This window comes from Rhinopithecus bieti, unplaced genomic scaffold (assembly GCF_001698545.2).
Source record: "Rhinopithecus bieti isolate Rb0 unplaced genomic scaffold, ASM169854v2 scaffold_51227, whole genome shotgun sequence".
Lineage (NCBI taxonomy): Eukaryota > Metazoa > Chordata > Mammalia > Primates > Cercopithecidae > Rhinopithecus > Rhinopithecus bieti.
This window is the reverse complement of record NW_016820844.1, coordinates 287023-296578: the sequence shown is the minus strand read 5'-3', so window position 1 is coordinate 296578 and position 9556 is coordinate 287023. Positions and strand designations below refer to the sequence as shown.

The 9556-nt window shown below is 43.0% G+C and overlaps 1 non-coding gene across 1 annotated transcript; it reads right to left on the bottom strand.

Annotated features, from left to right (window-relative positions):
* Positions 1-5584: 5584 nt before the first annotated feature.
* Positions 5585-5657, bottom strand: TRNAV-CAC (transfer RNA valine (anticodon CAC)). The gene has a single exon. It is a non-coding gene; the product is annotated as a tRNA-Val (tRNA).
* Between the last annotated feature and the right edge of the window lie 3899 nt (positions 5658-9556).

Genomic DNA, 9556 nt, shown 5'->3' with positions numbered 1-9556 from the left:
CGTGTTAGCCAGGATGGTCTCGATCTCCTGACCTCGTGATCCGCCCGTCTCGGCCTCCCAAAGTGCTGGGATTACAGGCTTGAGCCACCGCGCCCGGCGGAAAGAACATTTTTCATTTGTTTATTTTTATTATTTTATTTTTTAAGCCATGTCCCTAGAGTTGAAAAGGACGCTTAAAAATTTCAAACTGCTGCGAACAGTCCAGGAATCCATGGAAACATTTGTTGCTTTCTAAATGTCTGGTAATCAGCACGTGCAGACAGTGAATCAGACTCGGTGAAATATTAGCGAGTCCTTGTTTTTTAAGAGCCGTTCACTAACACAACCTAGAAATTGGCACCTGAAGGACATTCCCGACGAGTCTATTTTCGATGGTCCCACGGTCGAGATCGTCCTAGGAGTCTCCATTTGGAAGTTTCTTATGCCCGGAGTCTCCATTTGGAAGTTTCCCTACCTGTTGCCTCAGACTTCCAGAGTGATCTCAAATCAAAGCCCACTTTGAAGACCTTGGTATTGGAGAATTCTAGAAATGTGGCTCTACACCATTCAGGGATGGTTAAACCGATCTTTCTACCCAGCCATTGTCTCCCAAAAATATTACCATTGTTTTTTGTATCTTCTTTATTGTTCCAGAGATTTTGAACACATAGACAAAGTTAAACAAATGTTTTCTTTTTTCTCTTCACAAATAGTGGCATTTTATCCACTGTTGTGGGAAGTCAGGGACCCTGAATGGAGGGACCGGCTGAAGCTGCGGCAGAAGAATATAAATTGTGAAGATTTAATGGACATTTATCACTTCCCCAATCAATACTCTTGTGATTTCCTATGCCTGTCTTTACTTTAATCTCTTCTCAGGACCCTGTGATGATTGCATTAACTGCACAAATTGTTTGTAGAGCATGTGTGTTTGAAAAATATGAAATCTGGGCACCTTAAGAACAGGATAACAGCGATTTTCAGGGAACAAGGGAGATAACTTTAAAGTCTGACTGTCTGGGCCAGGCAGAACAGAGTCATATTTCTCTTATTACCGAAAACGGGTGAGGTAAATATCGCTGACCTGTTTCCCCAGTAAGGAATATTAATAATTAACAGCCCTGGGAAAAGAATGCATTCCCAGGGTGGGGCCTCTAAAATGGCCGCCCTGGGAGTGTCTGCTTTTATGCAGAAGTAGATACGGATGAAACACGCCCTAGTCTCCTGCAGCGCCCCCAGGCTTGCTAGGATTAGGAAATTCCAGCCTGGCAAATTATAGTAAGACCAGTTATCTGCTCTTGAACCTTGTCTATCAATGACAATGTGTGCACAGGTGGACATAGAAGTTCATTAGTGATTCTAGTTTCGCCCTGACCTGTGATCTCGCCCTGACATCCTGCCTTGTGATCTTTTGTCGCCCTTAAAGCATGTGATCTCTGTGACCCACACCCTATTCGTATACTCCCTCCCCCCCCTTTTTTTTCTCCCTCCCCTTTTGAAAATCGCTAATAACAACTTGCTGGTTTTACGGCTCAGGGAGCATCATGGAACCTGTCGACATGTGACATCTTCCCCGGACGCCCAGCTTTAAAATTTCTCTTTTGTACTCTTTCCCTTTATTTCTCAGACCAGCCAACGCTTAGGGAAATAGAAAAGGACCCACATTGAATATTGGGGGTGGGGGTTTTCCCTGATAATACACTTTTAAATCCTTTGCTTTTTTTTTAACTCAGAATATATTTTTGCAATTCTTTCATATCAGAACGAAGTGTTCTTCATTCTCTTTTAAATATGCATAGTATTCAGTTACATGAGTTTATACCATAGTTCAACGGGCATAACTTAGACTTCCATCCTCCTATTGCAAATTGTCCATATCTATGAGCATACACTGTATCTGATGTATGCCATGATACTTTGCACATGTGGAAAGGCTGCATCAAAGAAAATGTACATTGGCAATTTTCATGGCCATTGTCACACTGTGCTTTATAGGGTTGATCCCATACTCTCTTTGCTTGCTTGTTTGTTTTAACTATACTGAGCACAAATAGGATCCTGTACACATTTCTACACCTTCTTCTTCCTGAATTCCCTGTTACAAATTCAAAGCGAAACTAGCCAATCAGTGTGTAGACTGTCTAGTTGGGGCATATTATATTCTGGAATATTGTTTTGGGGTTACAAGTAATGATGTAAAGGGACTGTGATAGAATCAGGTGGGAGAAGGAAGGGGCTGAGTGGAGAGCAGGGAGAAGGAGCCAACAGTGGCCTTATTTTGTGCACCTCAGAGAGAACAACATGGGCAGAAACACCTGAGGGAGAGAAACTAAGACACGTCAGTCTGTTTGGAGATTAAGATTGAGCTGCAGAGTGGTACAGGGCGACTAGTAGGAGATGACGTCTAAGGAGGAGAGAACATGTATTAATATATGATGCAAAACCCTCTAGTAGATTGCTATAAATTAATCAGAATACTTGATGGTAAAGTGGATGTGGCACTAAAAATAATTTGGCCGGGTGTGGTGGCTCACGCCTGTAATCCCAGCACTTTGGGGGACTGAGGTGGGCGGATCACCTGAGGTCAGAAGTTTGAGACCAGCCTGGCTAACACAGTGAAACGCCATCTCTACTAAAAATGCAAAAATTAGCCAGGCGTGGTGGCAGGGGCCTGTAGTCCCAGCTACTCAGGAGGCTGAGGCAGGAGAATGGCATGAACCCGGAAGGTGGAGCTTGTAGTGAGCCAAGATAGCGCCACTGCACTCCAGCCTGGGCAACAGAGCAAGACTCCATCTAAAATAAATAAATAAATAAAAATAAACATAAATTATCAGGTGTTAATTCATCTACATTAAGTCTAAACTAAGAACTATGATCACTATAGGCCAAGTTAAGGATTTTTGAATTGGTCCTAACAACAATGGGAATCTATGCAAGGATTTTAGGCAGAAAAGTTACATGGACAGAGTCACATTTTAAAAATTTGTTTATTATTTATTTTTGAGACGGAGTCTGGCTCTGTCCCCCACGCTGGAGTACAGTGGCACGATTTTGGCTCACTGCAAGTTCCATTTCCTGGATTCAAGCGAGTCTCCTGCCTCAGGCTCCCTAGTACCCTACCCAGTAGCTGGGATTACAGACATGTGCCACCACACCCAGCTACTTTTTTTTTTTTTTTTTGTATTTTTAGTAGAGATGGAGTTTCACCATGTTGGCCAGACTGGTCTGGAACTCCTGACTGCAAATGATCCACCCGCCTCGGCCTCCCAAAGTGCTGGGAATACAGGTGTGAGCCACCATGCCCAGCCAGATTCATGTTTTAAAACGATCTCTTTAACTTTGTGTAACAACCACACAGGTCCAGTTCTAGACACTTGACAGGCATCAGGGAACTATAGCAACACATCACTAGTACCGCACCAATGAAATATCTGCCCTCATAGAGGATGGAAACAGATATAAATAACAAACATAATAAAAATGTAAATTATTAAATATGTAAGAAGGTGTTAAATGTGATTGGTAAATAGAGGTAGGTAGGAGGAATTGTAGTGATGGGAATAGGTTGGAATGCTTAACAGAGTTGTCAGTGCAGCCTTAGTAAGATTGTGACTGGAAGAAAATGAGCAATCAAGCCATCTGACACGTGAGGTGTTACAAGCAGAGTACAACCACTATAAAAGTCTAAAGGTGGGTACTCGCATGGAATGTTTGAGGAACAGTAAAAGGGTTCATGTGGCCAGAGCACAAGGGAGGAAGAGAGTCATAGAAATGAGATCAGAGACCAATGGAGGATCCGAGTATGTAGGATCTTGTAGGAGGTCTTAGGACTTTGGCTTTAATTCAAGTAAAACGGGAATTAAATAATTTTATTGTATAATTCTGATTTCAGGAGAGACAAATCTGATACATGCTTTAAAATACTGTTTTTAGTAGGTCTTTTGTAAACAGACTCTAGGAGATTGTATTCGGTTTTATATTAAGATTGCATTAGCCAGGTGCGGTGGCTCACGCCTGTAATCCCAGCACTTTCGGATGCTGAGGCGGGCGGATCACGAGGTCGGGAGTTGAGACCATCCTGGCTAACATGGTGAAACTCCATCACTACTAAAAATACAAAAAATTAGCCGGGCGTGGTGGTGGGTGCCTGTAGTCCCAGCTACTGGGGAGGCTGAGGCAGGAGAATGGCGTGAACCCGGAAGGCGGAGCTTGCAGTGAGCCGAGATCGCGCCACTGCACTCCAGCCTGAGCGACAGAGCTAGACTCCATCTCAAAAAAAAAAAAAAAAAAAAAAAAAAAGATTGCATTAGGTTTTTGTATTCTATGAGAAACAGACTCCAGGATCTAGTTTTCATGAAGGAAGTCTATTGTGTATCCAAGAATGATATACAAAAGAGGACTCAACCATTCCCATGGGGAGCTCTGGAGCTATAATGATCCTTTAGAATTGTCCTGAATTGGGGAAAAGGAGCTGGGTTGTTGTATCCACTCATAGACGTGGCTTTAGATGTAAGCTGATCCCAGAGAAAAGGTATAACCTTAAACAGGGTAGCTTTCTTTAGCTTAGAACAATTCCTGGGAAGAGCTCAGCTTTGAGTTAGCAGCAAACAGCACACCAGGATGTTGGGTGTCTGAGTACCTTGCCCCACAAAACATTGGGCAATGTAGAAAGCCAGTGGGTTCTAGGTAGAACACATCATATCCATTACAGTCTACCACTTGCCCTATTCAGAACCGCTTCCTTCATTAATGAATTCAACCCACCTGGGAATAACTTTTCTAGGATTCCGGTTGATCTCTTCGTGAATAAATTTGAAAAGAGGAGAGTGGCTGTTTGGCTCCCTCTATACCTAAAAAAAAAAAAATCCACAAACGGGTCCATACATCCAGAGCCGGTAGGCTCCATTTACCCACAGGTGCCGGCCTTGGCCTGATTGCAGTAATCTCCGAGCTGTACTCTTGAGTCTGGGTGGGGAGGGAAACTCGGAGAGAACATCTGCCCGCCCAGGTTCCTTTCGAGGACCTCAGTACATGTACATATAGGAAAACACCCTAATCCCGCTCCTAATCTTCCTGGAGCGTACTGAGTCTAAGTGGAACCTTGTGATGATCCCATGGAGCGAGACTTAGGAACAGCGAGTGAGCGACTGGAGCCCAGCCTGCACCTGGAGAGGCGGGTCTGGCCCAGTGCTCCCGGAAACGGTGGCTTTCAGCAAAGTCTAGGCCTCGCATTGACCCTGCAGAAAAAATGTTCCTGAGCGGAAAGATCGTTCAAGTTGCCTGCGAACCGAGTCCCTGAGGTCTTTTAGGGACCAGGCGATGAGAGCGTCAATTATAATAATAATAATTTGTTCGGCAAAAAATTGCTTGGGACTGTTCGTGTCCGCCTGAGAAGACATGGACTCTTGGCTTTGAAGAGGACTTTTTCCTTGTCGAAAACGGTAAGGGCTCTGGCGGGAGAAAGGCGGCAGGGGTACTTTGGTTTATATTCACACCACAGGTGACAAGGACAACCTTCTCTCCTAAACGGCTAAAGATGGTGCGGGGTGCAATTCTAAAAACGTGCAATGAGAAATTCAGCTAAGGATTCCTCAAAAATGCAAGTTGTTTCTGCCCGGTTTTGGACTGGGGACCTTTCGCGTGTGAGGTGAACGTGATAACCACTACACTACAGAAACCCTCATGTTTGACAATTTTTCTCCTAGGGGGAGAAGAAAATTTTCTGGGTATCCCAGATTTGGTAACATCGAATTGATCTTTTCTTTCAGGAAATTATCAAGGTTGATAAGCTTTTCTATTTATTAAAATCAGTAATATCGGAGTTCACGAGTCACACAAAGAAAACACCACTTGTGGAAAATTTTCTTTTCAAACATAGCACAGAAATTTTACTTAGCCCCCCAGTAGAGTACATTTTTTTCTGTTTAAGTGCTCCCTCCGTTAGGCCTTCTCCAGCAATAGAAGGCTCTGTGATCTCCATCTCTTGGGAGGCAGAAAACTACCCCAAGAAAATAACCGGAAGCCAGCGGATTGAACCCTGGAAACGGCCTGCTGTTTGTGTTGGGCAGTGCTCCAAGGGAAGAAACTGAGGGCCCGGGAGTCGAGTGGGTCCAGTTGTCTGCCAGGCAGGATAAGGACTAGGAAAAATGAAAAAAAAATTCCTAGACATACACAACCTACCCAGCCTGAATCATGAAGACATAGAAAATCTGAACAGACCAATAGTAGATAAGGAAATTGAATCAGTGATAAAAATGTCCCCCGTCAAAGAAAAGCCCAGGACCTGTAGCTTCTCTGGTGAATTCTATCAACTATTTAAAGAACTAATACTATTTATTATGGAAAACAGTATGGTGGTTCCTCAAAAAATTAAAAATAAGGATACTATATGATCCAGCAAACCCTCTAGTGGGTATATAGCTAAAGGAAGTGAAATCAGTATGTCCAAGAGATTATCTGCATACCACCAAGATACCGAAATCTTTTTTTTTTTTTTTTTTTTTGGTGGCACAGAGTCTCCCTCTGTTGCCCAGGCTGTAGTGCAGCGGTGTGATTTTGACTCACTGCAACCTCTGCCTCCCGGGTTCAAACGATTCTTGTGCCTCAGCCTCCCGAGTAGCAGGGATTACAAGCCTACATCAGTATACCCTGAAGATTTCTTTTCTTTTTTTTTTGATTTTGATTTTGTATTTTAGTAGCGACAGGTTTTCACCATGTTGCCCAGGCTGGTCTTGAACTCCTGGGCTCGCCTTGGCCTCCTAAAGTGCTGGGATTACAGGCGTAAACAACTGCACCCAGCCAAGATATGGAATTCTTGTGTTCACCATTGGATGAATGGATAAAGAAATGCGTTTAGCCTCCCTGTGCCTTGGAAGTATCATTTCCAATTTATCATCTGTGTGTACATTTTTATTGGTGTACTTGTGGGCTCATCACTAATTTTTGCAGTCTGTTAATCTACCATAGTTTCAGTTTCGTTGTATTTTCTTATATATTTATATTGTGTACTGATGATGTGTGCATGGATTAGTAATGAGTGCTCTATTATTTTTAATTAAATCTCATAAAATACATGAAAATACATTTTTCTGTAGAATCACATGATTTCCTCCTACTATGAATAAAGACGTAACTCACTAAGGGGAAGAATCTTGGCCAAAATGTGTGATAAATCATGCAGCAGTTAAAATGTGCAAAATAAACAGTAAAGATGAAAGGCGGCACAAATTTAATAAAGTTACTCCATAAATCGTAATTGACAAATGTTGGAATGTAGGAACTGATTTATTAACCTCATAAATTTAAAACAGACATGTTATCTTTTAACAAATTGTTTACTTATTTAGTTTTCAAAGTGGGAAAAATTAACACCTCAAAACATAAAAGTGTTTTAAGAGAAGAATCAGAGAGAGAGAGAATGTGTGTGTGTGTGTGTGTGTGTGTGTGTGTATAATGGTAATATGTAGACTTAACAGCACCTTTTGCCTAAATGACTAAATGGCCAAATCTGGCAGAGCCCTTTTTCTAGGAGAACTGGGAAAACCTTTCATATTTAAGTTTGGAACAATAGAGAGAACGGGAAGACTTTGGCATTTAGGGAATGTGATTATTTGTATTTCTCGATAAAGTGAGAAATCTTTTTGGAAAAGCTATTGTTTTCATCAGTTTCAAATCTGAGACCCCTTTCTTGTAGGCAGATGTGCTAACCAGTACACTCCAAAAAACTTTCTCTTCTGTGCAGCAATCCATAGCAGAATGAAAGGAGGATTCTTTGGATATACTCAAACCTAATAACTTTTCATGTTTTTCTTTTTAGTGTATTTTTATCCACAGTGTGTTTCTTCCTTCATACTTTCTTTCAGAGTCTCGCTCTGTCGCCCAGGCTGGAGTGCAGTGGCCAGATCTCAGCTCACTGCAAGCTCCGCCTCCCGGGTTTACGCCATTCTCCTGCCTCAGCCTCCCGAGTAGCTGGGACTACAGGCGCCCGCCACCTCGCCCGGCTAGTTTTTTTGTATTTTTTAGTAGAGATGGGGTTTCACCGTGTTCGCCAGGATGGTCTGGATCTCCTGACCTCGTGATCCGCCCGTCTCGGCCTCCCAAAGTGCTGGGATTACAGGCTTGAGCCACCGCGCCCCGCCCCTTCATACTTTCAATTCGTTAAAATTAATATTTAGGTTGGTGCAAAAGTAATTGCAGTTTCGGACCGCGACTTTTTAAATCATTATAACTAGGCTCAACACATCTTTGTTAGTCAAAATAGGAACCATTAAAATCAACACATTTTTGCCAACAAGAAATAAGTTTGTTTATTCCTGGAGGGTAAAAACCTGTGCTTCGGGATTGGACAGTTAGAAAATGCTTGCATCCCGCTGGTTGTGGAAGCGTTTTACCTGCAAAAAGGTGTGGAGATGCTTGAAGAAGTAGTAGTCGGTTGGTGAGAGGTCAGATGAATATGATGGATTAGGAAAATCTTCGTAGCCTAATTCGCTCAACTTCAGAAGCGTTACTTGTGCGACGTGCAGTCGAGTGTTGTCATGAATAATTGGGCCCTTCCTGTTAACCAATGCTGGCTGCAGGCATTGCACTTTTCGGTGTATCTCATTGATTTGCTGAGCATACTTCTCAGATGTAATGGTTTCACGGGTGTTCAGAAAGCTATAGTGAATCAGACAAGCAGCAGACCACCAAAAAGCGAATATGACCTTTTTTGGTACAAGTATGGCTTTGGGAAGTGCTTTGGAGCTTCTTCTCGGTCCAATCCCTGAACTAATCGTCGCCGGTTGTCGTACAAAATCCACTTTTCATCGCACGTCACAATCCGATGGAGAAATGGTTCGTTGTTGCGTGGAATAAGGGCAGATGACACTTCAGAACGGCGATTTTTTAAAAAAATTTTTGCTCAGCTCATGAGGCACCCATTTACTAAGCTTTTTCACTTTTCCAATTTGCTTCAAATGCCGCACGGTAAAATGGTCGACTCTGAGTCATTTGGCACCTTCTCTGGTTGTTGTAAGAGTATCAACTTCGCTGATTGCTCTCAATTGTCTTGCCACTACACTCTTCATCTTCAAGGCTCTCCTCACCTTTGCAAAACTTCTTGAACTACAACTGCACTGTACGTTCATTAGCAGTTCCTGGGCCAAATGCGTTGTTGATATTGCGAATTGTCTCCGCTGCTTTATGACCCATTTTGAACTCGAATAAGAAAATTGCTTGAGGCCGGGCGCGGTGGCTCATGCCTATAATCCCAGCAGTTTGGGAGGCCGAGGCGAGCGGATCACCCGAGGTTGGGAGTTCGTAGACTAGCCTGACCAACAAGAATAAACTCCGTCTCTACTAAAAACACAAAATTAGCCGGGCGTGGTGGCGCATGCTTGTGATCTCAGTTTCTCGGAAGGCTGAGGCAGGAGAATCGCTTGAACACGGTAGGCGGAGGTTGCGGTGGGCCAAGATCGCGTCATTGCACTCTAGCCTGGGCAACAAGAGCGACATTCCGTCTCAAAAAAAAAAAATGAAGAGAGAAAAAAATAGTTTTTTTGTTTTGTTTATTTTATTTTATTTTTTTTGGGGGGGGGGG